General features: G+C 49.8%; 79 non-coding genes across 79 annotated transcripts; all 79 read right to left on the bottom strand.

The window, feature by feature from the left end:
• Positions 1 to 123: 123 nt before the first annotated feature.
• Positions 124 to 197, bottom strand: TRNAI-AAU (transfer RNA isoleucine (anticodon AAU)). Its single transcript has one exon. It is a non-coding gene; the product is annotated as a tRNA-Ile (tRNA).
• Positions 198 to 546: 349 nt separating this feature from the next.
• On the bottom strand, positions 547 to 620 carry TRNAI-AAU (transfer RNA isoleucine (anticodon AAU)). The gene has a single exon. It is a non-coding gene; the product is annotated as a tRNA-Ile (tRNA).
• A 137-nt stretch (positions 621 to 757) lies between these two features.
• On the bottom strand, positions 758 to 831 carry TRNAI-AAU (transfer RNA isoleucine (anticodon AAU)). The gene has a single exon. It is a non-coding gene; the product is annotated as a tRNA-Ile (tRNA).
• A 136-nt stretch (positions 832 to 967) lies between these two features.
• On the bottom strand, positions 968 to 1,041 carry TRNAI-AAU (transfer RNA isoleucine (anticodon AAU)). The gene has a single exon. It is a non-coding gene; the product is annotated as a tRNA-Ile (tRNA).
• Positions 1,042 to 1,177: 136 nt separating this feature from the next.
• On the bottom strand, positions 1,178 to 1,251 carry TRNAI-AAU (transfer RNA isoleucine (anticodon AAU)). The gene has a single exon. It is a non-coding gene; the product is annotated as a tRNA-Ile (tRNA).
• Positions 1,252 to 1,388: 137 nt separating this feature from the next.
• On the bottom strand, positions 1,389 to 1,462 carry TRNAI-AAU (transfer RNA isoleucine (anticodon AAU)). Its single transcript has one exon. It is a non-coding gene; the product is annotated as a tRNA-Ile (tRNA).
• Positions 1,463 to 1,599: 137 nt separating this feature from the next.
• On the bottom strand, positions 1,600 to 1,673 carry TRNAI-AAU (transfer RNA isoleucine (anticodon AAU)). Its single transcript has one exon. It is a non-coding gene; the product is annotated as a tRNA-Ile (tRNA).
• Positions 1,674 to 1,810: 137 nt separating this feature from the next.
• Positions 1,811 to 1,884, bottom strand: TRNAI-AAU (transfer RNA isoleucine (anticodon AAU)). Its single transcript has one exon. It is a non-coding gene; the product is annotated as a tRNA-Ile (tRNA).
• A 136-nt stretch (positions 1,885 to 2,020) lies between these two features.
• TRNAI-AAU (transfer RNA isoleucine (anticodon AAU)) lies at positions 2,021 to 2,094 on the bottom strand. Its single transcript has one exon. It is a non-coding gene; the product is annotated as a tRNA-Ile (tRNA).
• Positions 2,095 to 2,230: 136 nt separating this feature from the next.
• On the bottom strand, positions 2,231 to 2,304 carry TRNAI-AAU (transfer RNA isoleucine (anticodon AAU)). The gene has a single exon. It is a non-coding gene; the product is annotated as a tRNA-Ile (tRNA).
• Positions 2,305 to 2,441: 137 nt separating this feature from the next.
• Positions 2,442 to 2,515, bottom strand: TRNAI-AAU (transfer RNA isoleucine (anticodon AAU)). Its single transcript has one exon. It is a non-coding gene; the product is annotated as a tRNA-Ile (tRNA).
• A 138-nt stretch (positions 2,516 to 2,653) lies between these two features.
• On the bottom strand, positions 2,654 to 2,727 carry TRNAI-AAU (transfer RNA isoleucine (anticodon AAU)). The gene has a single exon. It is a non-coding gene; the product is annotated as a tRNA-Ile (tRNA).
• Positions 2,728 to 3,075: 348 nt separating this feature from the next.
• Positions 3,076 to 3,149, bottom strand: TRNAI-AAU (transfer RNA isoleucine (anticodon AAU)). The gene has a single exon. It is a non-coding gene; the product is annotated as a tRNA-Ile (tRNA).
• Positions 3,150 to 3,496: 347 nt separating this feature from the next.
• TRNAI-AAU (transfer RNA isoleucine (anticodon AAU)) lies at positions 3,497 to 3,570 on the bottom strand. Its single transcript has one exon. It is a non-coding gene; the product is annotated as a tRNA-Ile (tRNA).
• Positions 3,571 to 3,706: 136 nt separating this feature from the next.
• On the bottom strand, positions 3,707 to 3,780 carry TRNAI-AAU (transfer RNA isoleucine (anticodon AAU)). Its single transcript has one exon. It is a non-coding gene; the product is annotated as a tRNA-Ile (tRNA).
• Positions 3,781 to 3,917: 137 nt separating this feature from the next.
• TRNAI-AAU (transfer RNA isoleucine (anticodon AAU)) lies at positions 3,918 to 3,991 on the bottom strand. The gene has a single exon. It is a non-coding gene; the product is annotated as a tRNA-Ile (tRNA).
• A 348-nt stretch (positions 3,992 to 4,339) lies between these two features.
• On the bottom strand, positions 4,340 to 4,413 carry TRNAI-AAU (transfer RNA isoleucine (anticodon AAU)). The gene has a single exon. It is a non-coding gene; the product is annotated as a tRNA-Ile (tRNA).
• A 136-nt stretch (positions 4,414 to 4,549) lies between these two features.
• On the bottom strand, positions 4,550 to 4,623 carry TRNAI-AAU (transfer RNA isoleucine (anticodon AAU)). Its single transcript has one exon. It is a non-coding gene; the product is annotated as a tRNA-Ile (tRNA).
• A 137-nt stretch (positions 4,624 to 4,760) lies between these two features.
• TRNAI-AAU (transfer RNA isoleucine (anticodon AAU)) lies at positions 4,761 to 4,834 on the bottom strand. Its single transcript has one exon. It is a non-coding gene; the product is annotated as a tRNA-Ile (tRNA).
• Positions 4,835 to 5,182: 348 nt separating this feature from the next.
• On the bottom strand, positions 5,183 to 5,255 carry TRNAN-AUU (transfer RNA asparagine (anticodon AUU)). Its single transcript has one exon. It is a non-coding gene; the product is annotated as a tRNA-Asn (tRNA).
• A 138-nt stretch (positions 5,256 to 5,393) lies between these two features.
• On the bottom strand, positions 5,394 to 5,467 carry TRNAI-AAU (transfer RNA isoleucine (anticodon AAU)). Its single transcript has one exon. It is a non-coding gene; the product is annotated as a tRNA-Ile (tRNA).
• A 137-nt stretch (positions 5,468 to 5,604) lies between these two features.
• On the bottom strand, positions 5,605 to 5,678 carry TRNAI-AAU (transfer RNA isoleucine (anticodon AAU)). The gene has a single exon. It is a non-coding gene; the product is annotated as a tRNA-Ile (tRNA).
• A 136-nt stretch (positions 5,679 to 5,814) lies between these two features.
• Positions 5,815 to 5,888, bottom strand: TRNAI-AAU (transfer RNA isoleucine (anticodon AAU)). Its single transcript has one exon. It is a non-coding gene; the product is annotated as a tRNA-Ile (tRNA).
• Positions 5,889 to 6,025: 137 nt separating this feature from the next.
• On the bottom strand, positions 6,026 to 6,099 carry TRNAI-AAU (transfer RNA isoleucine (anticodon AAU)). Its single transcript has one exon. It is a non-coding gene; the product is annotated as a tRNA-Ile (tRNA).
• A 137-nt stretch (positions 6,100 to 6,236) lies between these two features.
• TRNAI-AAU (transfer RNA isoleucine (anticodon AAU)) lies at positions 6,237 to 6,310 on the bottom strand. Its single transcript has one exon. It is a non-coding gene; the product is annotated as a tRNA-Ile (tRNA).
• Positions 6,311 to 6,446: 136 nt separating this feature from the next.
• Positions 6,447 to 6,520, bottom strand: TRNAI-AAU (transfer RNA isoleucine (anticodon AAU)). The gene has a single exon. It is a non-coding gene; the product is annotated as a tRNA-Ile (tRNA).
• A 136-nt stretch (positions 6,521 to 6,656) lies between these two features.
• Positions 6,657 to 6,730, bottom strand: TRNAI-AAU (transfer RNA isoleucine (anticodon AAU)). Its single transcript has one exon. It is a non-coding gene; the product is annotated as a tRNA-Ile (tRNA).
• A 347-nt stretch (positions 6,731 to 7,077) lies between these two features.
• Positions 7,078 to 7,151, bottom strand: TRNAI-AAU (transfer RNA isoleucine (anticodon AAU)). The gene has a single exon. It is a non-coding gene; the product is annotated as a tRNA-Ile (tRNA).
• Positions 7,152 to 7,287: 136 nt separating this feature from the next.
• On the bottom strand, positions 7,288 to 7,361 carry TRNAI-AAU (transfer RNA isoleucine (anticodon AAU)). The gene has a single exon. It is a non-coding gene; the product is annotated as a tRNA-Ile (tRNA).
• A 137-nt stretch (positions 7,362 to 7,498) lies between these two features.
• Positions 7,499 to 7,572, bottom strand: TRNAN-AUU (transfer RNA asparagine (anticodon AUU)). Its single transcript has one exon. It is a non-coding gene; the product is annotated as a tRNA-Asn (tRNA).
• A 137-nt stretch (positions 7,573 to 7,709) lies between these two features.
• On the bottom strand, positions 7,710 to 7,783 carry TRNAI-AAU (transfer RNA isoleucine (anticodon AAU)). The gene has a single exon. It is a non-coding gene; the product is annotated as a tRNA-Ile (tRNA).
• A 136-nt stretch (positions 7,784 to 7,919) lies between these two features.
• On the bottom strand, positions 7,920 to 7,993 carry TRNAI-AAU (transfer RNA isoleucine (anticodon AAU)). The gene has a single exon. It is a non-coding gene; the product is annotated as a tRNA-Ile (tRNA).
• Positions 7,994 to 8,130: 137 nt separating this feature from the next.
• On the bottom strand, positions 8,131 to 8,204 carry TRNAI-AAU (transfer RNA isoleucine (anticodon AAU)). The gene has a single exon. It is a non-coding gene; the product is annotated as a tRNA-Ile (tRNA).
• A 138-nt stretch (positions 8,205 to 8,342) lies between these two features.
• Positions 8,343 to 8,416, bottom strand: TRNAI-AAU (transfer RNA isoleucine (anticodon AAU)). Its single transcript has one exon. It is a non-coding gene; the product is annotated as a tRNA-Ile (tRNA).
• Positions 8,417 to 8,764: 348 nt separating this feature from the next.
• TRNAI-AAU (transfer RNA isoleucine (anticodon AAU)) lies at positions 8,765 to 8,838 on the bottom strand. The gene has a single exon. It is a non-coding gene; the product is annotated as a tRNA-Ile (tRNA).
• A 347-nt stretch (positions 8,839 to 9,185) lies between these two features.
• TRNAI-AAU (transfer RNA isoleucine (anticodon AAU)) lies at positions 9,186 to 9,259 on the bottom strand. The gene has a single exon. It is a non-coding gene; the product is annotated as a tRNA-Ile (tRNA).
• A 136-nt stretch (positions 9,260 to 9,395) lies between these two features.
• Positions 9,396 to 9,469, bottom strand: TRNAI-AAU (transfer RNA isoleucine (anticodon AAU)). Its single transcript has one exon. It is a non-coding gene; the product is annotated as a tRNA-Ile (tRNA).
• Positions 9,470 to 9,606: 137 nt separating this feature from the next.
• Positions 9,607 to 9,680, bottom strand: TRNAI-AAU (transfer RNA isoleucine (anticodon AAU)). Its single transcript has one exon. It is a non-coding gene; the product is annotated as a tRNA-Ile (tRNA).
• Positions 9,681 to 10,028: 348 nt separating this feature from the next.
• TRNAN-AUU (transfer RNA asparagine (anticodon AUU)) lies at positions 10,029 to 10,102 on the bottom strand. The gene has a single exon. It is a non-coding gene; the product is annotated as a tRNA-Asn (tRNA).
• A 137-nt stretch (positions 10,103 to 10,239) lies between these two features.
• Positions 10,240 to 10,313, bottom strand: TRNAI-AAU (transfer RNA isoleucine (anticodon AAU)). The gene has a single exon. It is a non-coding gene; the product is annotated as a tRNA-Ile (tRNA).
• Positions 10,314 to 10,449: 136 nt separating this feature from the next.
• On the bottom strand, positions 10,450 to 10,523 carry TRNAI-AAU (transfer RNA isoleucine (anticodon AAU)). Its single transcript has one exon. It is a non-coding gene; the product is annotated as a tRNA-Ile (tRNA).
• Positions 10,524 to 10,660: 137 nt separating this feature from the next.
• Positions 10,661 to 10,734, bottom strand: TRNAI-AAU (transfer RNA isoleucine (anticodon AAU)). The gene has a single exon. It is a non-coding gene; the product is annotated as a tRNA-Ile (tRNA).
• A 348-nt stretch (positions 10,735 to 11,082) lies between these two features.
• Positions 11,083 to 11,155, bottom strand: TRNAN-AUU (transfer RNA asparagine (anticodon AUU)). The gene has a single exon. It is a non-coding gene; the product is annotated as a tRNA-Asn (tRNA).
• Positions 11,156 to 11,293: 138 nt separating this feature from the next.
• Positions 11,294 to 11,367, bottom strand: TRNAI-AAU (transfer RNA isoleucine (anticodon AAU)). Its single transcript has one exon. It is a non-coding gene; the product is annotated as a tRNA-Ile (tRNA).
• A 137-nt stretch (positions 11,368 to 11,504) lies between these two features.
• Positions 11,505 to 11,578, bottom strand: TRNAI-AAU (transfer RNA isoleucine (anticodon AAU)). Its single transcript has one exon. It is a non-coding gene; the product is annotated as a tRNA-Ile (tRNA).
• Positions 11,579 to 11,714: 136 nt separating this feature from the next.
• TRNAI-AAU (transfer RNA isoleucine (anticodon AAU)) lies at positions 11,715 to 11,788 on the bottom strand. The gene has a single exon. It is a non-coding gene; the product is annotated as a tRNA-Ile (tRNA).
• Positions 11,789 to 11,924: 136 nt separating this feature from the next.
• TRNAI-AAU (transfer RNA isoleucine (anticodon AAU)) lies at positions 11,925 to 11,998 on the bottom strand. The gene has a single exon. It is a non-coding gene; the product is annotated as a tRNA-Ile (tRNA).
• Positions 11,999 to 12,135: 137 nt separating this feature from the next.
• Positions 12,136 to 12,209, bottom strand: TRNAI-AAU (transfer RNA isoleucine (anticodon AAU)). The gene has a single exon. It is a non-coding gene; the product is annotated as a tRNA-Ile (tRNA).
• A 348-nt stretch (positions 12,210 to 12,557) lies between these two features.
• TRNAI-AAU (transfer RNA isoleucine (anticodon AAU)) lies at positions 12,558 to 12,631 on the bottom strand. The gene has a single exon. It is a non-coding gene; the product is annotated as a tRNA-Ile (tRNA).
• A 136-nt stretch (positions 12,632 to 12,767) lies between these two features.
• TRNAI-AAU (transfer RNA isoleucine (anticodon AAU)) lies at positions 12,768 to 12,841 on the bottom strand. Its single transcript has one exon. It is a non-coding gene; the product is annotated as a tRNA-Ile (tRNA).
• A 136-nt stretch (positions 12,842 to 12,977) lies between these two features.
• TRNAI-AAU (transfer RNA isoleucine (anticodon AAU)) lies at positions 12,978 to 13,051 on the bottom strand. Its single transcript has one exon. It is a non-coding gene; the product is annotated as a tRNA-Ile (tRNA).
• A 137-nt stretch (positions 13,052 to 13,188) lies between these two features.
• Positions 13,189 to 13,262, bottom strand: TRNAI-AAU (transfer RNA isoleucine (anticodon AAU)). Its single transcript has one exon. It is a non-coding gene; the product is annotated as a tRNA-Ile (tRNA).
• Positions 13,263 to 13,610: 348 nt separating this feature from the next.
• TRNAN-AUU (transfer RNA asparagine (anticodon AUU)) lies at positions 13,611 to 13,684 on the bottom strand. The gene has a single exon. It is a non-coding gene; the product is annotated as a tRNA-Asn (tRNA).
• Positions 13,685 to 13,821: 137 nt separating this feature from the next.
• On the bottom strand, positions 13,822 to 13,895 carry TRNAI-AAU (transfer RNA isoleucine (anticodon AAU)). The gene has a single exon. It is a non-coding gene; the product is annotated as a tRNA-Ile (tRNA).
• Positions 13,896 to 14,243: 348 nt separating this feature from the next.
• On the bottom strand, positions 14,244 to 14,317 carry TRNAI-AAU (transfer RNA isoleucine (anticodon AAU)). Its single transcript has one exon. It is a non-coding gene; the product is annotated as a tRNA-Ile (tRNA).
• Positions 14,318 to 14,663: 346 nt separating this feature from the next.
• On the bottom strand, positions 14,664 to 14,737 carry TRNAI-AAU (transfer RNA isoleucine (anticodon AAU)). The gene has a single exon. It is a non-coding gene; the product is annotated as a tRNA-Ile (tRNA).
• Positions 14,738 to 15,505: 768 nt separating this feature from the next.
• On the bottom strand, positions 15,506 to 15,579 carry TRNAI-AAU (transfer RNA isoleucine (anticodon AAU)). Its single transcript has one exon. It is a non-coding gene; the product is annotated as a tRNA-Ile (tRNA).
• A 137-nt stretch (positions 15,580 to 15,716) lies between these two features.
• On the bottom strand, positions 15,717 to 15,790 carry TRNAI-AAU (transfer RNA isoleucine (anticodon AAU)). Its single transcript has one exon. It is a non-coding gene; the product is annotated as a tRNA-Ile (tRNA).
• Positions 15,791 to 15,926: 136 nt separating this feature from the next.
• TRNAI-GAU (transfer RNA isoleucine (anticodon GAU)) lies at positions 15,927 to 16,000 on the bottom strand. The gene has a single exon. It is a non-coding gene; the product is annotated as a tRNA-Ile (tRNA).
• A 136-nt stretch (positions 16,001 to 16,136) lies between these two features.
• Positions 16,137 to 16,210, bottom strand: TRNAI-AAU (transfer RNA isoleucine (anticodon AAU)). The gene has a single exon. It is a non-coding gene; the product is annotated as a tRNA-Ile (tRNA).
• Positions 16,211 to 16,769: 559 nt separating this feature from the next.
• TRNAI-AAU (transfer RNA isoleucine (anticodon AAU)) lies at positions 16,770 to 16,843 on the bottom strand. The gene has a single exon. It is a non-coding gene; the product is annotated as a tRNA-Ile (tRNA).
• Positions 16,844 to 16,980: 137 nt separating this feature from the next.
• Positions 16,981 to 17,053, bottom strand: TRNAI-AAU (transfer RNA isoleucine (anticodon AAU)). The gene has a single exon. It is a non-coding gene; the product is annotated as a tRNA-Ile (tRNA).
• A 138-nt stretch (positions 17,054 to 17,191) lies between these two features.
• Positions 17,192 to 17,265, bottom strand: TRNAI-AAU (transfer RNA isoleucine (anticodon AAU)). Its single transcript has one exon. It is a non-coding gene; the product is annotated as a tRNA-Ile (tRNA).
• Positions 17,266 to 17,611: 346 nt separating this feature from the next.
• On the bottom strand, positions 17,612 to 17,685 carry TRNAI-AAU (transfer RNA isoleucine (anticodon AAU)). The gene has a single exon. It is a non-coding gene; the product is annotated as a tRNA-Ile (tRNA).
• A 346-nt stretch (positions 17,686 to 18,031) lies between these two features.
• Positions 18,032 to 18,105, bottom strand: TRNAI-AAU (transfer RNA isoleucine (anticodon AAU)). Its single transcript has one exon. It is a non-coding gene; the product is annotated as a tRNA-Ile (tRNA).
• Positions 18,106 to 18,453: 348 nt separating this feature from the next.
• TRNAI-AAU (transfer RNA isoleucine (anticodon AAU)) lies at positions 18,454 to 18,527 on the bottom strand. The gene has a single exon. It is a non-coding gene; the product is annotated as a tRNA-Ile (tRNA).
• Positions 18,528 to 18,664: 137 nt separating this feature from the next.
• TRNAI-AAU (transfer RNA isoleucine (anticodon AAU)) lies at positions 18,665 to 18,738 on the bottom strand. The gene has a single exon. It is a non-coding gene; the product is annotated as a tRNA-Ile (tRNA).
• A 136-nt stretch (positions 18,739 to 18,874) lies between these two features.
• TRNAI-AAU (transfer RNA isoleucine (anticodon AAU)) lies at positions 18,875 to 18,948 on the bottom strand. The gene has a single exon. It is a non-coding gene; the product is annotated as a tRNA-Ile (tRNA).
• A 136-nt stretch (positions 18,949 to 19,084) lies between these two features.
• On the bottom strand, positions 19,085 to 19,158 carry TRNAI-AAU (transfer RNA isoleucine (anticodon AAU)). Its single transcript has one exon. It is a non-coding gene; the product is annotated as a tRNA-Ile (tRNA).
• Positions 19,159 to 19,717: 559 nt separating this feature from the next.
• On the bottom strand, positions 19,718 to 19,791 carry TRNAI-AAU (transfer RNA isoleucine (anticodon AAU)). The gene has a single exon. It is a non-coding gene; the product is annotated as a tRNA-Ile (tRNA).
• Positions 19,792 to 19,928: 137 nt separating this feature from the next.
• TRNAI-AAU (transfer RNA isoleucine (anticodon AAU)) lies at positions 19,929 to 20,001 on the bottom strand. Its single transcript has one exon. It is a non-coding gene; the product is annotated as a tRNA-Ile (tRNA).
• A 138-nt stretch (positions 20,002 to 20,139) lies between these two features.
• On the bottom strand, positions 20,140 to 20,213 carry TRNAI-AAU (transfer RNA isoleucine (anticodon AAU)). Its single transcript has one exon. It is a non-coding gene; the product is annotated as a tRNA-Ile (tRNA).
• Positions 20,214 to 20,348: 135 nt separating this feature from the next.
• TRNAI-AAU (transfer RNA isoleucine (anticodon AAU)) lies at positions 20,349 to 20,422 on the bottom strand. The gene has a single exon. It is a non-coding gene; the product is annotated as a tRNA-Ile (tRNA).
• Positions 20,423 to 20,559: 137 nt separating this feature from the next.
• On the bottom strand, positions 20,560 to 20,633 carry TRNAI-AAU (transfer RNA isoleucine (anticodon AAU)). Its single transcript has one exon. It is a non-coding gene; the product is annotated as a tRNA-Ile (tRNA).
• Positions 20,634 to 20,770: 137 nt separating this feature from the next.
• TRNAI-AAU (transfer RNA isoleucine (anticodon AAU)) lies at positions 20,771 to 20,844 on the bottom strand. The gene has a single exon. It is a non-coding gene; the product is annotated as a tRNA-Ile (tRNA).
• A 137-nt stretch (positions 20,845 to 20,981) lies between these two features.
• TRNAI-AAU (transfer RNA isoleucine (anticodon AAU)) lies at positions 20,982 to 21,055 on the bottom strand. Its single transcript has one exon. It is a non-coding gene; the product is annotated as a tRNA-Ile (tRNA).
• Positions 21,056 to 21,192: 137 nt separating this feature from the next.
• Positions 21,193 to 21,266, bottom strand: TRNAI-AAU (transfer RNA isoleucine (anticodon AAU)). The gene has a single exon. It is a non-coding gene; the product is annotated as a tRNA-Ile (tRNA).
• Positions 21,267 to 21,402: 136 nt separating this feature from the next.
• Positions 21,403 to 21,476, bottom strand: TRNAI-AAU (transfer RNA isoleucine (anticodon AAU)). The gene has a single exon. It is a non-coding gene; the product is annotated as a tRNA-Ile (tRNA).
• A 136-nt stretch (positions 21,477 to 21,612) lies between these two features.
• On the bottom strand, positions 21,613 to 21,686 carry TRNAI-AAU (transfer RNA isoleucine (anticodon AAU)). The gene has a single exon. It is a non-coding gene; the product is annotated as a tRNA-Ile (tRNA).
• Between the last annotated feature and the right edge of the window lie 3 nt (positions 21,687 to 21,689).

Here is a 21,689-nt window from a genome sequence, read left to right as displayed (position 1 = left end):
GGCTTCTAACACTGGGCATACGCCTTCCGAACACATTCGGTCATCATCAATAAATTGGTCTTTAAATTGTCTAGCTACACACCCGACACCAGGTGACGGCCAGTAGAACACAATAAAAAGTACTGCCCTGCACAGGGATCGAACCTACGACCTTCGCGTTATTAGCACGACGCTCTGACCGACTGAGCTAGCAGGCCGGAGTAGCGACTGCGGCTTCTAACACTGGGCATACACCTTCGGTACACATCCGGTCATCATCAATAAATTGGTCTTTAAATTGTCTAGCTACACACACGACACCAGGTGACGGCCAGTAGAACACAATAAAAAGTACTGTCCAACTGCAAGGATCGAACCTACTACCTTCGCGTTATTAGCACGACGCTCTAACCGACTGAGCTAACAGGCCGGAGTAGCGAGCGCGGCTTCTAACACTGGGCATATACCTTCGGTACACATTCGGTCATCATCATTAAATTGGTCTTTAAATTGTCTAGATACACACCCGACACCAGGTGACGGCCAGTAGAACACAATAAAAAATACTGGCCTGCGCAGGGATCGAACCTAAGACCTTCGCGTTATTAGCACGACGCTCTAACCGACTGAGCTAGCAGGCCGAAGTAGCGAGTGCGGCTTCTAACACTGGGCATACGCCTTCGGTACACATTCGGTCATCATCAATAAATTGGTCTTTAAGATGTCTAGCTGCACACCCGACACCAGGTGACGGCCAGTAGAACACAATAAAAAGTACTGGCCTGCGCAGGGATCTAACCTACGACCTTCGCGTTATTAGCACGACGCTCTAACCGACTGAGCTAGAAGGCCGGAGTAGCGAGTGCGGCTTCTAACACTGGGCATACGCCTCGGTACACGTTCGGTCATCATCAATAAATTGGTCTTTAAATTGTCTAGCGACACACCTGACACCACGTGACGGCCAGTAGAACACAATAAAAAGTACTGGCCTGCGGGGGGATCGAACCTACGACCTTCGCGTTATTAGCACCACGCTCTAACCGACTGAGCTAGCAGGCCGGAGTTCCCAGTGCGGCTTCTAACACTGGGCATACGCCTTCGGTACACATTCGGTCATCATCAATAAATTGGTCTTTAAAAATTCTCGCTACACACCCCACACCAGGTGACGGACAGTAGAACACAATAAATGTACTGGCCTGCGCAGGCATCGAACCTAAGACTTTCGCGTTATTAGCACGATGCTCTAACCGACTGAGCTAGCAGGCCGCAGTAGCGAGTGCGGCTTCTAACACTGGGCTTACGCCTTCCGTACACATTCGGTCATCATCAATAAATTGGTCTTTAAATTGTCTAGCTACACACCCGACACCAGGTGACGGCCAGTAGAACACAATAAAAAGTACTGTCCTGCGCAGGGATCGAACCTACTACCTTCGCGTTATTAGCACGACGCTATAACCGACTGAGCTAACAGGCCGGAGTAGCGAGCGCGGCTTCTAACACTGGGCATACATCTTCGGTACACATTCGGTCATCATCAATAAATTGGTCTTTAAATTGTCTAGATACACACCCGACACCAGGTGACGGCCAGTAGAACACAATAAAAAATACTGGCCTGCGCAGGGATCGAACCTAAGACCTTCGCGTTATTAGCACGACGCTCTAACCGACTGAGCTAGCAGGCCGCAGTAGCGAGTGCGGCTTCTAACACTGGGCATACGCCTTCGGTACACATTCGGTCATCATCAATAAATTGGTCTTTAAAATGGCTAGCTGCACACCCGACACCAGGTGACGGCCAGTAGAACACAATAAAAAGTACTGGCCTGCGCAGGGATCTAACCTACGACCTTCGCGTTATTAGCACGACGCTCTAACCGACTGAGCTAGAAGGCCGGAGTAGCGAGTGCGGCTTCTAACACTGGGCATACGCCTCGGTACACATTCGGTCATCATCAATAAATTGGTCTTTAAATTGTCTAGCGACACACCTGACACCACGTGACGGCCAGTAGAACACAACAAAAAGTACTGGCCTGCGGGGGGATCGAACCTACGACCTTCGCGTTATTAGCACGACGCTCTACCCGACTGAGCTAGCAGGCCGGAGTTGCCAGTGCGGCTTCTAACACTGGGCATACGCCTTCGGTACACATTCGGTCATCATCAATAAATTGGTCTTTGAAAATTCTCGCTACACACCCGACACCAGGTGACGGCCAGTAGAACACAATAAATGTACTGGCCTGCGCAGGCATCGAACCTAAGACTTTCGTGTTATTAGCACGATGCTCTAACCGACTGAGCTAGCAGGCCGCAGTAGCGAGTGCGGCTTCTAACACTGGGCATACGCCTTCCGTACACATTCGGTCATCATCAATAAATTGGTCTTTAAATTGTCTAGCTACACACCCGACACCAGGTGACGGCCAGTAGAACACAATAAAAAGTACTGTCCTGCGCAGGGATCGAACCTACTACCTTCGCGTTATTAGCACGACGCTCTAACCGACTGAGCTAGCAGGCCGCAGTAGCGAGTGCGGCTTCTAACACTGGGCATACGCCTTCCGTACACATTCGGTCATCATCAATAAATTGGTCTTTTAATTGTCTTGCTACACACCCGACACCAGGTGACGGCCAGTAGAACACAATAAAAAAATACTGGCCTGCGCAGGGATCGAACCTAAGACCTTCGCGTTATTAGCACGACGCTCTAACCGACTGAGCTAGCAGGCCGCAGTGGCGAGTGCGGCTTCTAACACTGGGCATACGCCTTCCGAACACATTCGGTCATCATCAATAAATTGGTCTTTAAATTGTCTAGCTACACACACGACACCAGGTGACGGCCAGTAGAACACAATAAAAAGTACTGTCCTGCGCAAGGATCGAACCCACTACCTTCGCGTTATTAGCACGACGCTCTAACCGACTGAGCTAACAGGCCGGAGTAGCGAGCGCGGCTTCTAACACTGGGCATACACCTTCGGTACACATTCGGTCATCATCATTAAATTGGTCTTTAAATTGTCTAGATACACACCCGACACCAGGTGATGGCCAGTAGAACACAATAAAAAATACTGGCCTGCGCAGGGATCGAACCTAAGACCTTCGCGTTATTAGCACGATGCTCTAACCGACTGAGCTAGCAGGCCGCAGTAGCGAGTTCGGCTTCTAACACTGGGAATACGCCTTCCGTACACATTCGGTCATCATCAATAAATTGGTCTTTAAATTGTCTAGCTGAACACCCGACACCAGGTGACGGCCAGTAGAACACAATAAAAAATACTGACCTGCGCAGGGATCAAACCTACGACCTTCGCGTTATTTGCACGACGCTGCAACTTACTGAGCTAGCAGGCTGCAGTAGCGAGCGAGGCTTCTAACACTGGGCATACGCCTGGGTACACATTAGGTCATCATCAATAAATTGGTCTTTAAATTGCCTAGCGACACACCTGACACCACGTGACGGCCAGTAGAACACAATAAAAAGTACTGGCCTGCGCGGGGATTGAACCTACGACCTTCGCGTTATTAGCACGACGCTCTAACCGACTGAGCTAGCAGGCCGGAGTTGCCAGAGCGGCTTCTAACAATGGGCATACGCCTTCGGTACACATTCGGTCATCATCAATAAATTGGTCTTTAAAAATTCTCGCTGCACACCCGACACCAGGTGACGGCCAGTAGAACACAAAAAATGTACTGGCCTGCGCAGGCATCGAACCTAAGACTTTCGCGTTATTAGCACGACGCTCTAACTGACTGAGCTAGCAGGCCGCAGTAGCGAGTGCGGCTTCTAACACTGGGCATACGCCTTCCGTACACATTCGGTCATCATCAATAAATTGGTCTTTAAATTGTCTAGCTACACACCCGACACCAGGTGACGGCCAGTAGAACACAATAAAAAGTACTGTCCTGCGCAGGGATCGAACCTACTACCTTCGCGTTATTAGCACGACGCTCTAACCGACAGAGCTAGCAGGCTGCAGTAGCGAGTGCGGCTTCTAACACTGGGCATACGCCTTCCGTACACATTCGGTCATCATCAATAAATTGGTCTTTTAATTGTCTTGCTACACACCCGACACCAGGTGACGGCCAGTAGAACACAATAAAAAGTACTGTCCAGCGCAGGGATCGAACCTACTACCTTCGCGTTATTAGCACGACGCTATAACCGACTGAGCTAACAGGCCGGAGTAGCGAGCGCGGCTTCTAACACTGGGCATACATCTTCGGTACACATTCGGTCATCATCAATAAATTGGTCTTTAAATTGTCTAGCTACACACCCGACACCACGTGACGGCCAGTAGAACACAATAAAAAGTACTGTCCTGCGCAGGAATCGAACCTACTACCTTCGCGTTATTAGCACGACGCTCTAACCGACTGAGCTAACAGGCCGGAGTAGCGAGCGCGGCTTCTAACACTGGGCATACATCTTCGGTACACATTCGGTCATCATCAATAAATTGGTCTTTAAAAATTCTCGCTGCACACCCGACACCAGGTGACGGCCAGTAGAACACAAAAAATGTACTGGCCTGCGCAGGCATCGAACCTAAGACTTTCGCGTTATTAGCACGACGCTCTAACTGACTGAGCTAGCAGGCCGCAGTACCGAGTGCGGCTTCTAACACTGGGCATACGCCTTCCGTACACATTCGGTCATCATCAATAAATTGGTCTTTAAATTGTCTAGCTACACACCCGACACCAGGTGACGGCCAGTAGAACACATGAAAAAGTACTGTCCTGCGCAGGGATCGAACCTACTACCTTCGCGTTATTAGCACGACGCTCTAACCGACTGAGCTAGCAGGCCGCAGTAGCGAGTGCGGCTTCTAACACTGGGCATACGCCTTCCGTACACATTCGGTCATCATCAATAAATTGGTCTTTTAATTGTCTTGCTACACACCCGACACCAGGTGACGGCCAGTAGAACACAATAAAAAGTACTGTCCAGCGCAGGGATCGAACCTACTACCTTCGCGTTATTAGCACGACGCTATAACCGACTGAGCTAACAGGCCGGAGTAGCGAGCGCGGCTTCTAACACTGGGCATACATCTTCGGTACACATTCGGTCATCCTCTATAAATTGGTCTTTAAATTGTTTAGCTACACACCCGAGACCAGGTGACGGCCAGTAGAACACAACAAAAAGTACTGTTCTGCGCAGGGATCGAACCTACGACCTTGGCGTTAATAGCACGACGCTCTAACCGACTGAGCTATCAGGCCGGAGTAGCGAGTGCGGCTTCTAACACTGGGCTTACGCCTTCGGTACACATTCGGTCATCATCAATATATTGGTCTTTAAATTGTCTAGCTACACACCCGACACCACGTGACGGCCAGTAGAACACAATAAAAAGTACTGTCCTGCGCAGGAATCGAACCTACTACCTTCGCGTTATTAGCACGACGCTCTAACCGACTGAGCTAACAGGCCGGAGTAGCGAGCGCGGCTTCTAACACTGGGCATACATCTTCGGTACACATTCGGTCATCATCAATAAATTGGTCTTTAAATTGTCTAGCTACACACGCGTTACCAGGTGACGGCCAGTAGAAAACATTAAAAATTACTGGCCTGCGCAGGGATTTAACCTACGACCTTCGGGTTATTAGCACGACGCTCTAACCGACTGAGCTAGAAGGCCGGAGTAGCGAGTGCGGCTTCTAACACTGGGCATACGCCTCGGTACACATTAGGTCATGATCAATAAATTGGTCTTTAAATTGTCTAGCGACACACCTGACACCACGTGACGGCCAGTAGAACACAATAAAAAGTACTGGCCTGCGCGGGGATCGAACCTACTACCTTCGCGTTATTAGCACGACGCTATAACCGACTGAGCTAACAGGCCGGAGTAGCGAGCGCGGCTTCTAACACTGGGCATACATCTTCGGTACACATTCGGTCATCATCAATAAATTGGTCTTTAAATTGTCTAGATACACACCCGACACCAGGTGACGGCCAGTAGAACATAATAAAAAATACTGGCCTGCGCAGGGATCGAACCTAAGACCTTCGCGTTATTAGCACGACGCTCTAACCGACTGAGCTAGCAGGCCGCAGTAGCGAGTGCGGCTTCTAACACTGGGCATACGCCTTCGGTACACATTCGGTCATCATCAATAAATTGGTCTTTAAAATGGCTAGCTGCACACCCGACACCAGGTGACGGCCAGTAGAACACAATAAAAAGTACTGGCCTGCGCAGGGATCTAACCTACGACCTTCGCGTTATTAGCACGACGCTCTAACCGACTGAGCTAGAAGGCCGGAGTAGCGAGTGCGGCTTCTAACACTGGGCATACGCCTCGGTACACATTCGGTCATCATCAATAAATTGGTCTTTAAATTGTCTAGCGACACACCTGACACCACGTGACGGCCAGTAGAACACAACAAAAAGTACTGGCCTGCGGGGGGATCGAACCTACGACCTTCGCGTTATTAGCACGACGCTCTAACCGACTGAGCTAGCAGGCCGGAGTTGCCAGTGCGGCTTCTAACACTGGGCATACGCCTTCGGTACACATTCGGTGATCATCAATAAATTGGTCTTTGAAAATTCTCGCTACACACCCGACACCAGGTGACGGCCAGTAGAACACAATAAATGTACTGGCCTGCGCAGGCATCGAACCTAAGACTTTCGTGTTATTAGCACGATGCTCTAACCGACTGAGCTAGCAGGCCGCAGTAGCGAGTGCGGCTTCTAACACTGGGCATACGCCTTCCGTACACATTCGGTCATCATCAATAAATTGATCTTTAAATTGTCTAGCTGAACACCCGACACCAGGTGACGGCCAGTAGAACACAATAAAAAATACTGGCCTGCGCAGGGATCAAACCTACGACCTCCGCGTTATTTGCACGACGCTGCAACTTACTGAGCTAGCAGGCTGCAGTAGCGAGCGAGGCTTCTAACACTGGGCATACGCCTGGGTACACATTAGGTCATCATCAATAAATTGGTCTTTAAATTGTCTAGCGACACACCTGACACCACGTGACGGCCAGTAGAACACAATAAAAAGTACTGGCCTGCGCGGGGATCGAACCTACGACCTTCGCGTTATTAGCACGACGCTCTAACCGACTGAGCTAGCAGGCCGGAGTTGCCAGAGCAGCTTCTAACAATGGGCATACGCCTTCGGTACACATTCGGTCATCATCAATAAATTGGTCTTTAAAAATTCTCGCTGCACACCCGACACCAGGTGACGGCCAGTAGAACACAAAAAATGTACTGGCCTGCGCAGGCATCGAACCTAAGACTTTCGCGTTATTAGCACGACGCTCTAACTGACTGAGCTAGCAGGCCGCAGTAGCGAGTGCGGCTTCTAACACTGGGCATACATCTTCAGTACACATTCGGTCATCATCAATAAATTGGTCTTTAAATTGTCTAGCTACACACCCGAGACCAGGTGACGGCCAGTAGAACACAACAAAAAGTACTGTCCTGCGCAGGGATCGAACCTACGACCTTGGCGTTAATAGCACGACGCTCTAACCGACTGAGCTATCAGGGCGGAGTAGCGAGTGCGGCTTCTAACACTGGGCTTACGCCTTCGGTACACATTCGGTCATCATCAATATATTGGTCTTTAAATTGTCTAGCTACACACCCGACACCACGTGACGGCCAGTAGAACACAATAAAAAGTACTGTCCTGCGCAGGAATCGAACCTACTACCTTCGCGTTATTAGCACGACGCTCTAACCGACTGAGCTAACAGGCCGGAGTAGCGAGCGCGGCTTCTAACACTGGGCATACATCTTCGGTACACATTCGGTCATCATCAATAAATTGGTCTTTAAAAATTCTCGCTGCACACCCGACACCAGGTGACGGCCAGTAGAACACAAAAAATGTACTGGCCTGCGCAGGCATCGAACCTAAGACTTTCGCGTTATTAGCACGACGCTCTAACTGACTGAGCTAGCAGGCCGCAGTAGCGAGTGCGGCTTCTAACACTGGGCATACGCCTTCCGTACACATTCGGTCATCATCAATAAATTGGTCTTTAAATTGTCTAGCTACACACCCGACACCAGGTGACGGCCAGTAGAACACAATAAAAAGTACTGTCCTGCGCAGGGATCGAACCTACTACCTTCGCGTTATTAGCACGACGCTCTAACCGACTGAGCTAGCAGGCCGCAGTAGCGAGTGCGGCTTCTAACACTGGGCATACGCCTTCCGTACACATTCGGTCATCATCAATAAATTGGTCTTTTAATTGTCTTGCTACACACCCGACACCAGGTGACGGCCAGTAGAACACAATAAAAAAATACTGGCCTGCGCAGGGATCGAACCTAAGACCTTCGCGTTATTAGCACGACGCTCTAACCGACTGAGCTAGCAGGCCGCAGTGGCGAGTGCGGCTTCTAACACTGGGCATACGCCTTCCGAACACATTCGGTCATCATCAATAAATTGGTCTTTAAATTGTCTAGCTACACACACGACACCAGGTGACGGCCAGTAGAACACAATAAAAAGTACTGTCCTGCGCAAGGATCGAACCCACTACCTTCGCGTTATTAGCACGACGCTCTAACTGACTGAGCTAACAGGCCGGAGTAGCGAGCGCGGCTTCTAACACTGGGCATACACCTTCGGTACACATTCGGTCATCATCATTAAATTGGTCTTTAAATTGTCTAGATACACACCCGACACCAGGTGATGGCCAGTAGAACACAATAAAAAATACTGGCCTGCGCAGGGATCGAACCTAAGACCTTCGCGTTATTAGCACGATGCTCTAACCGACTGAGCTAGCAGGCCGCAGTAGCGAGTTCGGCTTCTAACACTGGGAATACGCCTTCCGTACACATTCGGTCATCATCAATAAATTGGTCTTTAAATTGTCTAGCTGAACACCCGACACCAGGTGACGGCCAGTAGAACACAATAAAAAATACTGGCCTGCGCAGGGATCAAACCTACGACCTTCGCGTTATTTGCACGACGCTGCAACTTACTGAGCTAGCAGGCTGCAGTAGCGAGCGAGGCTTCTAACACTGGGCATACGCCTGGGTACACATTAGGTCATCATCAATAAATTGGTCTTTAAATTGTCTAGCGACACACCTGACACCACGTGACGGCCAGTAGAACACAATAAAAAGTACTGGCCTGCGCGGGGATTGAACCTACGACCTTCGCGTTATTAGCACGACGCTCTAACCGACTGAGCTAGCAGGCCGGAGTTGCCAGAGCGGCTTCTAACAATGGGCATACGCCTTCGGTACACATTCGGTCATCATCAATAAATTGGTCTTTAAAAATTCTCGCTGCACACCCGACACCAGGTGACGGCCAGTAGAACACAAAAAATGTACTGGCCTGCGCAGGCATCGAACCTAAGACTTTCGCGTTATTAGCACGACGCTCTAACTGACTGAGCTAGCAGGCCGCAGTAGCGAGTGCGGCTTCTAACACTGGGCATACGCCTTCCGTACACATTCGGTCATCATCAATAAATTGGTCTTTAAATTGTCTAGCTACACACCCGACACCAGGTGACGGCCAGTAGAACACAATAAAAAGTACTGTCCTGCGCAGGGATCGAACCTACTACCTTCGCGTTATTAGCACGACGCTCTAACCGACAGAGCTAGCAGGCTGCAGTAGCGAGTGCGGCTTCTAACACTGGGCATACGCCTTCCGTACACATTCGGTCATCATCAATAAATTGGTCTTTTAATTGTCTTGCTACACACCCGACACCAGGTGACGGCCAGTAGAACACAATAAAAAGTACTGTCCAGCGCAGGGATCGAACCTACTACCTTCGCGTTATTAGCACGACGCTATAACCGACTGAGCTAACAGGCCGGAGTAGCGAGCGCGGCTTCTAACACTGGGCATACATCTTCGGTACACATTCGGTCATCATCAATAAATTGGTCTTTAAATTGTCTAGCTACACACCCGAGACCAGGTGACGGCCAGTAGAACACAACAAAAAGTACTGTCCTGCGCAGGGATCGAACCTACGACCTTGGCGTTAATAGCACGACGCTCTAACCGACTGAGCTATCAGGCCGGAGTAGCGAGTGCGGCTTCTAACACTGGGCTTACGCCTTCGGTACACATTCGGTCATCATCAATATATTGGTCTTTAAATTGTCTAGCTACACACCCGACACCACGTGACGGCCAGTAGAACACAATAAAAAGTACTGTCCTGCGCAGGAATCGAACCTACTACCTTCGCGTTATTAGCACGACGCTCTAACCGACTGAGCTAACAGGCCGGAGTAGCGAGCGCGGCTTCTAACACTGGGCATACATCTTCGGTACACATTCGGTCATCATCAATAAATTGGTCTTTAAAAATTCTCGCTGCACACCCGACACCAGGTGACGGCCAGTAGAACACAAAAAATGTACTGGCCTGCGCAGGCATCGAACCTAAGACTTTCGCGTTATTAGCACGACGCTCTAACTGACTGAGCTAGCAGGCCGCAGTACCGAGTGCGGCTTCTAACACTGGGCATACGCCTTCCGTACACATTCGGTCATCATCAATAAATTGGTCTTTAAATTGTCTAGCTACACACCCGACACCAGGTGACGGCCAGTAGAACACATTAAAAAGTACTGTCCTGCGCAGGGATCGAACCTACTACCTTCGCGTTATTAGCACGACGCTCTAACCGACTGAGCTAGCAGGCCGCAGTAGCGAGTGCGGCTTCTAACACTGGGCATACGCCTTCCGTACACATTCGGTCATCATCAATAAATTGGTCTTTTAATTGTCTTGCTACACACCCGACACCAGGTGACGGCCAGTAGAACACAATAAAAAGTACTGTCCAGCGCAGGGATCGAACCTACTACCTTCGCGTTATTAGCACGACGCTATAACCGACTGAGCTAACAGGCCGGAGTAGCGAGCGCGGCTTCTAACACTGGGCATACATCTTCGGTACACATTCGGTCATCCTCTATAAATTGGTCTTTAAATTGTTTAGCTACACACCCGAGACCAGGTGACGGCCAGTAGAACACAACAAAAAGTACTGTTCTGCGCAGGGATCGAACCTACGACCTTGGCGTTAATAGCACGACGCTCTAACCGACTGAGCTATCAGGCCGGAGTAGCGAGTGCGGCTTCTAACACTGGGCTTACGCCTTCGGTACACATTCGGTCATCATCAATATATTGGTCTTTAAATTGTCTAGCTACACACCCGACACCACGTGACGGCCAGTAGAACACAATAAAAAGTACTGTCCTGCGCAGGAATCGAACCTACTACCTTCGCGTTATTAGCACGACGCTCTAACCGACTGAGCTAACAGGCCGGAGTAGCGAGCGCGGCTTCTAACACTGGGCATACATCTTCGGTACACATTCGGTCATCATCAATAAATTGGTCTTTAAATTGTCTAGCTACACACGCGTTACCAGGTGACGGCCAGTAGAAAACATTAAAAATTACTGGCCTGCGCAGGGATTTAACCTACGACCTTCGGGTTATTAGCACGACGCTCTAACCGACTGAGCTAGAAGGCCGGAGTAGCGAGTGCGGCTTCTAACACTGGGCATACGCCTCGGTACACATTAGGTCATGATCAATAAATTGGTCTTTAAATTGTCTAGCGACACACCTGACACCACGTGACGGCCAGTAGAACACAATAAAAAGTACTGGCCTGCGCGGGGATCGAACCTACGACCTTCGCGTTATTAGCACGACGCTCTAACCGACTGAGCTAGCAGGCCGGAGTTGCCAGAGCGGCTTCTAACAATGGGCATACGCCTTCGGTACACATTCGGTCATCATCAATAAATTGGTCTTTAAAAATTCTCGCTGCACACCCGACACCAGGTGACGGCCAGTAGAACAGAAAAAATGTACTGGCCTGCGCAGGCATCGAACCTAAGACTTTCGCGTTATTAGCACGACGCTCTAACTGACTGAGCTAGCAGGCCGCAGTAGCGAGTGCGTCTTCTAACACTGGGCATACGCCTTCCGTACACATTCGGTCATCATCAATAAATTGGTCTCTAAATTGTCTAGCTACACACCCGACACCAGGTGACGGCCAGTAGAACACAATAAAAAGTACTGTCCTGCGCAGGGATCGAACCTACTACCTTCGCGTTATTAGCACGACGCTCTAACCGACTGAGCTAGCAGGCCGCAGTAGCGAGTGCGGCTTCTAACACTGGGCATACGCCTTCCGTACACATTCGGTCATCATCAATAAATTGGTCTTTTAATTGTCTTGCTACACACCCGACACCAGGTGACGGCCAGTAGAACACAATAAAAAGTACTGTCCAGCGCAGGGATCGAACCTACTACCTTCGCGTTATTAGCACGACGCTATAACCGACTGAGCTAACAGGCCGGAGTAGCGAGCGCGGCTTCTAACACTGGGCATACATCTTCGGTACACATTCGGTCATCATCAATAAATTGGTCTTTAAATTGTCTAGCTACACACGCGTTACCAGGTGACGGCCAGTAGAACACAATAAAAATTACTGGCCTGCGCAGGGATTTAACCTACGACCTTCGGGTTATTAGCACGACGCTCTAACCGACTGAGCTAGAAGGCCGGAGTAGCGAGTGCGGCTTCTAACACTGGGCATACGCCTCGGTACACATTAGGTCATCATCAATAAATTGGTCTTTAAATTGTCTAGCGACACACCTGACACCACGTGACGGCCAGTAGAACACAATAAAAAGTACTGGCCTGCGCGGGGATCGAACCTACGACCTTCGCGTTATTAGCACGACGCTCTAACCGACTGAGCTAGCAGGCCGGAGTTGCCAGAGCGGCTTCTAACAATGGGCATACGCCTTCGGTACACATTCGGTCATCATCAATAAATTGGTCTTTAAAAATTCTCGCTGCACACCCGACACCAGGTGACGGCCAGTAGAACACAAAAAATGTACTGGCCTGCGCAGGCATCGAACCTAAGACTTTCGCGTTATTAGCACGACGCTCTAACTGACTGAGCTAGCAGGCCGCAGTAGCGAGTGCGGCTTCTAACACTGGGCATACGCCTTCCGTACACATTCGGTCATCATCAATAAATTGGTCTTTAAATTGTCTAGCTACACACCCGACACCAGGTGACGGCCAGTAGAACACAATAAAAAGTACTGTCCTGCGCAGGGATCGAACCTACAACCTTCGCGTTATTAGCACGACGCTCTAACCGACTGAGCTAGCAGGCCGCAGTAGCGAGTGCGGCTTCTAACACTGGGCATACGCCTTCCGTACACATTCGGTCATCATCAATAAATTGATCTTTTAATTGTCTTGCTACACACCCGACACCAGGTGACGGCCAGTAGAACACAATAAAAAGTACTGTCCAGCGCAGGGATCAAACCTACTACCTTCGCGTTATTAGCACGACGCTATAACCGACTGAGCTAACAGGCCGGAGTAGCGAGCGCGGCTTCTAACACTGGGCATACATCTTCGGTACACATTCGGTCATCATCAATAAATTGGTCTTTAAATTGTCTAGATACACACCCGAGACCAGGTGACGGCCAGTAGAACACAACAAAAAGTACTGTCCTGCGCAGGGATCGAACCTACGACCTTGGCGTTAATAGCACGACGCTCTAACCGACTGAGCTATCAGGCCAGAGTAGCGAGTGCGGCTTCTAACACTGGGCTTACGCCTTCGGTACACATTCGGTCATCATCAATATATTGGTCTTTAAATTGTCTAGCTACACACCCGACACCACGTGACGGCCAGTAGAACACAATAAAAAACACTGTCCTGCGCAGGAATCGAACCTACTACCTTCGCGTTATTAGCACGACGCTCTAATCGACTGAGCTAACAGGCCGGAGTAGCGAGCGCGGCTTCTAACACTGGGCATACATCTTCGGTACACATTCGGTCATCATCAATAAATTGGTCTTTGAATTGTCTAGCTACACACCCGACACCAGGTGAGGGCCAGTAGAACACAATAAAAAGTACTGTACAGCGCAGAGATCGAACGTACGACCTTCGCGTTATTAGCACGACGCTCTAACCGACTGAGCTATCAGGCCGGAGTAGCGAGTGCGGCTTCTAACACTGGGCTTACGCCTTCGGTACAAATTCCGTCATCATCAATAAATTGGTCCTTAAATTGTCTAGCTACACACCCGACACCAGGTGACGGCCAGTAGAACATAATAAAAAATACTGGCCTGCGCAGGGATCGAACCTACGACCTTCGCGTTATTAGCACGACGCTCTAACCGACTGAGTTATCAGGCCGGAGTAGCGAGTGAAGCTTCTAACACTGGGCTTACGCCTTCGGTACACATTCGATCATCATCATAAATTGGTCTTTAAATGGTCTAGCTACACACGCGTTACCAGGTGACGGCCAGTAGAACACAATAAAAATTACTGGCCTGCGCAGGGATTTAACCTACGACCTTCGGGTTATTAGCACGACGCTCTAACCGACAGAGCTAGAAGGCCGGAGTAGCGAGTGCGGCTTCTAACAATGGGCATACGCCTTCGGTACACATTCGGTCATCATCAATAAATTGGTCTTTAAAAATTCTCGCTACACACCCGACACCAGGTGACGGCCAGTAGAACACAATAAATGTACTGGCCTGCGCAGGCATCGAACCTAAGACTTTCGCGTTATTAGCACGATGCTCTAACCGACTGAGCTAGCAGGCCGCAGTAGCGAGTGCGGCTTCTAACACTGGGCATACGCCTTCCGTACACATTCGGTCATCATCAATAAATTGGTCTTTAAATTGTCTAGCTGAACACCCGACACCAGGTGACGGCCAGTAGGACACAATAAAAAATACTGGCCTGCGCAGGGATCAAACCTACGACCTTCGCGTTATTTGCACGACGCTGCAACTTACTGAGCTAGCAGGCTGCAGTAGCGAGCGAGGCTTCTAACACTGGGCATACGCCTGGGTACACATTGGGTCATCATCAATAAATTGGTCTTTAAATTGTCTAGCTGAACACCCGACACCAGGTGACGGCCAGTAGAACACAAAAGATGTACTGGCCTGCGCAGGCATCGAACCTAAGACTTTCGCGTTATTAGCACGTCGCTCTAACTGACTGAGCTAGCAGGCCGCAGTAGCGAGTGCGGCTTCTAACACTGGGCATACGCCTTCCGTACACATTCGGTCATCATCAATAAATTGGTCTTTAAATTGTCTAGCTACACACCCGACACCAGGTGACGGCCAGTAGAACACAATAAAAAGTACTGTCCAGCGCAGGGATCGAACCTACTACCTTCGCGTTATTAGCACGACGCTATAACCGACTGAGCTAACAGGCCGGAGTAGCGAGCGCGGCTTCTAACACTGGGCTTACGCCTTCGGTACACATTCGGTCATCATCAATATATTGGTCTTTAAATTGTCTAGCTACACACCCAACACCGCGTGACGGCCAGTAGAACACAATAAAAAGTACTGTCCTGCGCAGGAATCGAACCTACTACCTTCGCGTTATTAGCACGACGCTCTAACCGACTGAGCTAACAGGCCGGAGTAGCGAGCGCGGCTTCTAACACTGGGCATACATCTTCGGTACACATTCGGTCATCATCAATAAATTGGTCTTTAAATTGTCTAGCTACGCACCCGACACCAGGTGACGGCCAGTAGAACACAATAAAAAATACTGGCCTGCGCAGGGACCGAACCTAAGACCTTCGCGTTATTAGCACGACGCTCTAACCGACTGAGCTAGCAGGCCGCAGTAGCGAGTGCGGCTTCTAACACTGGGCATACGCCTCGGTACACATTAGGTCATCATCAATAAATTGGTCTTTAAATTGTCTAGCGACACACCTGACACCACGTGACGGCCAGTAGAACACAATAAAAAGTACTCGCCTGCGCGGGGATCGAACCTACGACCTTCGCGTTATCAGCACGACGCTCTAACCGACTGAGCTAGCAGGCCGGAGTTGCCAGAGCGGCTTCTAACAATGGGCATACGCCTTCGGTACACATTCGGTCATCATCAATAAATTGGTCTTTAAAAATTCTCGCTGCACACCCGACACCAGGTGACGGCCAGTAGAACACAAAAGATGTACTGGCCTGCGCAGGCATCGAACCTAAGACTTTCGCGTTATTAGCACGACGCTCTAACTGACTGAGCTAGCAGGCCGCAGTAGCGAGTGCGGCTTCTAACACTGGGCATACGCCTTCCGTACACATTCGGTCATCATCAATAAATTGGTCTTTAAATTGTCTAGCTACACACCCGACACCAGGTGACGGCCAGTAGAACACAATAAAAAGTACTGTCCAGCGCAGGGATCGAACCTACTACCTTCGCGTTATTAGCACGACGCTATAACCGACTGAGCTAAGAGGCCGGAGTAGCGAGCGCGGCTTCTAACACTGGGCATACATCTTCGGTACACATTCGGTCATCATCAATAAATTGGTCTTTAAATTGTCTAGCTACACACCCGAGACCAGGTGACGGCCAGTAGAACACAACAAAAAGTACTGTCCAACGCAGGGATCGAACCTACGACCTTGGCGTTAATAGCACGACGCTCTAACCGACTGCGCTATCAGGCCGGAGTAGCGCGTGCGGCTTCTAACACTGGGCTTACGCCTTCGGTACACATTCGGTCATCATCAATATATTGGTCTTTAAATTGTCTAGCTACACACCCGACACCACGTGACGGCCAGTCGAACACAATAAAAAGTACTGTCCTGCGCAGGAATCGAACCTACTACCTTCGCGTTATTAGCACGACGCTATAACCGACTGAGCTAACAGGCCGGAGTAGCGAGCGCGGCTTCTAACACTGGGCATACATCTTCGGTACACATTCGGTCATCATCAATAAATTGGTCTTTGAATTGTCTAGCTACACACCCGACACCAGGTGAGGGCCAGTAGAACACAATAAAAAGTACTGTACTGCGCAGAGATCGAACCTACGACCTTCGCGTTATTAGCACGACGCTCTAACCGACTGAGCTATCAGGCCGGAGTAGCGAGTGCGGCTTCTAACATTGGGCTTACGCCTTCGGTACAAATTCCGTCATCATCAATAAATTGGTCCTTAAATTGTCTAGCTACACACCCGACACCAGGTGACGGCCAGTAGAACATAATAAAAAATACTGGCCTGCGCAGGGATCGAACCTACGACCTTCGCGTTATTAGCACGACGCTCTAACCGACTGAGTTATCAGGCCGGAGTAGCGAGTGAAGCTTCTAACACTGGGCTTACGCCTTCGGTACACATTCGATCATCATCATAAATTGGTCTTTAAATGGTCTAGCTACACACGCGTTACCAGGTGACGGCCAGTAGAACACAATAAAAATTACTGGCCTGCGCAGGGATTTAACCTACGACCTTCGGGTTATTAGCACGACGCTCTAACCGACAGAGCTAGAAGGCCGGAGTAGCGAGTGCGGCTTCTAACAATGGGCATACGCCTTCGGTACACATTCGGTCATCATCAATAAATTGGTCTTTAAAAATTCTCGCTACACACCCGACACCAGGTGACGGCCAGTAGAACACAATAAATGTACTGGCCTGCGCAGGCATCGAACCTAAGACTTTCGCGTTATTAGCACGATGCTCTAACCGACTGAGCTAGCAGGCCGCAGTAGCGAGTGCGGCTTCTAACACTGGGCATACGCCTTCCGTACACATTCGGTCATCATCAATGAATTGGTCTTTAAATTGTCTAGCTGAACACCCGACACCAGGTGACGGCCAGTAGGACACAATAAAAAATACTGGCCTGCGCAGGGATCAAACCTACGACCTTCGCGTTATTTGCACGACGCTGCAACTTACTGAGCTAGCAGGCTGCAGTAGCGAGCGAGGCTTCTAACACTGGGCATACGCCTGGGTACACATTGGGTCATCATCAATAAATTGGTCTTTAAATTGTCTAGCTGAACACCCGACACCAGGTGACGGCCAGTAGAACACAAAAGATGTACTGGCCTGCGCAGGCATCGAACCTAAGACTTTCGCGTTATTAGCACGACGCTCTAACTGACTGAGCTAGCAGGCCGCAGTAGCGAGTGCGGCTTCTAACACTGGGCATACGCCTTCCGTACACATTCGGTCATCATCAATAAATTGGTCTTTAAATTGTCTAGCTACACACCCGACACCAGGTGACGGCCAGTAGAACACAATAAAAAGTACTGTCCAGCGCAGGGATCGAACCTACTACCTTCGCGTTATTAGCACGATGCTATAACCGACTGAGCTAACAGGCCGGAGTAGCGAGCGCGGCTTCTAACACTGGGCTTACGCCTTCGGTACACATTCGGTCATCATCAATATATTGGTCTTTAAATTGTCTAGCTACACACCCAACACCGCGTGACGGCCAGTAGAACACAATAAAAAGTACTGTCCTGCGCAGGAATCGAACCTACTACCTTCGCGTTATTAGCACGACGCTCTAACCGACTGAGCTAACAGGCCGGAGTAGCGAGCGCGGCTTCTAACACTGGGCATACATCTTCGGTACACATTCGGTCATCATCAATAAATTGGTCTTTAAATTGTCTAGCTACGCACCCGACACCAGGTGACGGCCAGTAGAACACAATAAAAAATACTGGCCTGCGCAGGGACCGAACCTAAGACCTTCGCGTTATTAGCACGACGCTCTAACCGACTGAGCTAGCAGGCCGCAGTAGCGAGTGCGGCTTCTAACACTGGGCATACGCCTCGGTACACATTAGGTCATCATCAATGAATTGGTCTTTAAATTGTCTAGCGACACACCTGACACCACGTGACGGCCAGTAGAACACAATAAAAAGTACTCGCCTGCGCGGGGATCGAACCTACGACCTTCGCGTTATTAGCACGACGCTCTAACCGACTGAGCTAGCAGGCCGGAGTTGCCAGAGCGGCTTCTAACAATGGGCATACGCCTTCGGTACACATTCGGTCATCATCAATAAATTGGTCTTTAAAAATTCTCGCTGCACACCCGACACCAGGTGACGGCCAGTAGAACACAAAAGATGTACTGGCCTGCGCAGGCATCGAACCTAAGACTTTCGCGTTATTAGCACGACGCTCTAACTGACTGAGCTAGCAGGCCGCAGTAGCGAGTGCGGCTTCTAACACTGGGCATACGCCTTCCGTACACATTCGGTCATCATCAATAAATTGGTCTTTAAATTGTCTAGCTACACACCCGACACCAGGTGACGGCCAGTAGAACACAATAAAAAGTACTGTCCAGCGCAGGGATCGAACCTACTACCTTCGCGTTATTAGCACGACGCTATAACCGACTGAGCTAAGAGGCCGGAGTAGCGAGCGCGGCTTCTAACACTGGGCATACATCTTCGGTACACATTCGGTCATCATCAATAAATTGGTCTTTAAATTGTCTAGCTACACACCCGAGACCAGGTGACGGCCAGTAGAACACAACAAAAAGTACTGTCCTGCGCAGGGATCGAACCTACGACCTTGGCGTTAATAGCACGACGCTCTAACCGACTGCGCTATCAGGCCGGAGTAGCGAGTGCGGCTTCTAACACTGGGCTTACGCCTTCGGTACACATTCGGTCATCATCAATATATTGGTCTTTAAATTGTCTAGCTACACACCCGACACCACGTGACGGCCAGTCGAACACAATAAAAAGTACTGTCCTGCGCAGGAATCGAACCTACTACCTTCGCGTTATTAGCACGACGCTATAACCGACTGAGCTAACAGGCCGGAGTAGCGAGCGCGGCTTCTAACACTGGGCATACATCTTCGGTACACATTCGGTCATCATCAATAAATTGGTCTTTGAATTGTCTAGCTACACACCCGACACCAGGTGAGGGCCAGTAGAACACAATAAAAAGTACTGTACTGCGCAGAGATCGAACCTACGACCTTCGCGTTATTAGCACGACGCTCTAACCGACTGAGCTATCAGGCCGGAGTAGCGAGTGCGGCTTCTAACACTGGGCTTACGCCTTCGGTACACATTCGGTCATCATCAATAAATTGGTCCTTAAATTGTCTAGCTACACACCCGACACCAGGTGACGGCCAGTAGAACATAATAAAAAATACTGGCCTGCGCAGGGATCGAACCTACGACCTTCGCGTTATTAGCACGACGCTCTAACCGACTGAGTTATCAGGCCGGAATAGCGAGTGAAGCTTCTAACACTGGGCTTACGCCTTCGGTACACATTCGATCATCATCATAAATTGGTCTTTAAATTGTCTGGCTACACACCCGACACCAGGTGACGGCCAGTAGAACACAATAAAAATACTGGCCTGCGCAGGGATCGAACCTAAGACCTTCGCGTTATTAGCACGACGCTCTAACCGACTGAGCTAGCAGGCCGCAGTGGCGAGTGCGGCTTCTAACACTGGGCATACGCCTTCCGAACACATTCGGTCATCATCAATAAATTGGTCTTCAAATTGTCTAGCTACACACCCGACACCAGGTGACGGCCAGTAGAACACAATAAAAAGTACTGCCCTGCACAGGGATCGAACCTACGACCTTCGCGTTATTAGCACGACGCTCTGACCGACTGAGCTAGCAGGCCGGAGTAGCGACTGCGGCTTCTAACACTGGGCATACACCTTCGGTACACATCCGGTCATCATCAATAAATTGGTCTTTAAATTGTCTAGCTACACACACGACACCAGGTGACGGCCAGTAGAACACAATAAAAAGTACTGTCCTGCGCAAGGATCGAACCTACTACCTTCGCGTTATTAGCACGACGCTCTAACCGACTGAGCTAACAGGCCGGAGTAGCGAGCGCGGCTTCTAACACTGGGCATACACTTTCGGTACACATTCGGTCATCATCATTAAATTGGTCTTTAAATTGTCTAGATACACACCCGACACCAGGTGACGGCCAGTAGAACACAATAAAAAATACTCGCCTGCGCAGGGATTGAACCTAAGACCTTCGCGTCATTAGCACGACGCTCTAACCGACTGAGCTAGCAGGCCGCAGTAGCGAGTGCGGCTTCTAACACTGGGCATACGCCTTCGGTACACATTCGGTCATCATCAATAAAATGGTCTTTAAAATGTCTAGCTGCACACCCGACACCAGGTGACGGCCAGTAGAACACAATAAAAAGTACTGGCCTGCGCAGGGATCTAACCTACGACCTTCGCGTTATTAGCACGACGCTCTAACCGACTGAGCTAGAAGGCCGGAGTAGCGAGTGCGGCTTCTAACACTGGGCATACGCCTCGGTACACGTTCGGTCATCATCAATAAATTGGTCTTTAAATTGTCTAGCGACACACCTGACACCACGTGACGGCCAGTAGAACACAATAAAAAGTACTGGCCTGCGGGGGGATTGAACCTACGACCTTCGCGTTATTAGCACGACGCTCTAACCGACTGAGCTAGCAGGCCGGAGTTGCCAGTGCGGCTTCTAACACTGGGCATACGCCTTCGGTACACATTCGGTCTTCATCAATAAATTGGTCTTTAAAAATTCTCGCTACACACCCGACACCAGGTGACGGCCAGTAGAACACAATAAATGTACTGGCCTGCGCAGGCATCGAACCTAAGACTTTCGCGTTATTAGCACGATGCTCTAACCGACTGAGCTAGCAGGCCGCA

Source organism: Rhipicephalus microplus, chromosome X (genome assembly GCF_043290135.1).
Source record: "Rhipicephalus microplus isolate Deutch F79 chromosome X, USDA_Rmic, whole genome shotgun sequence".
NCBI classification, from domain to species: Eukaryota; Metazoa; Arthropoda; class Arachnida; order Ixodida; family Ixodidae; genus Rhipicephalus; species Rhipicephalus microplus.
This window is presented reverse-complemented; position numbering and strand designations above follow the sequence as displayed.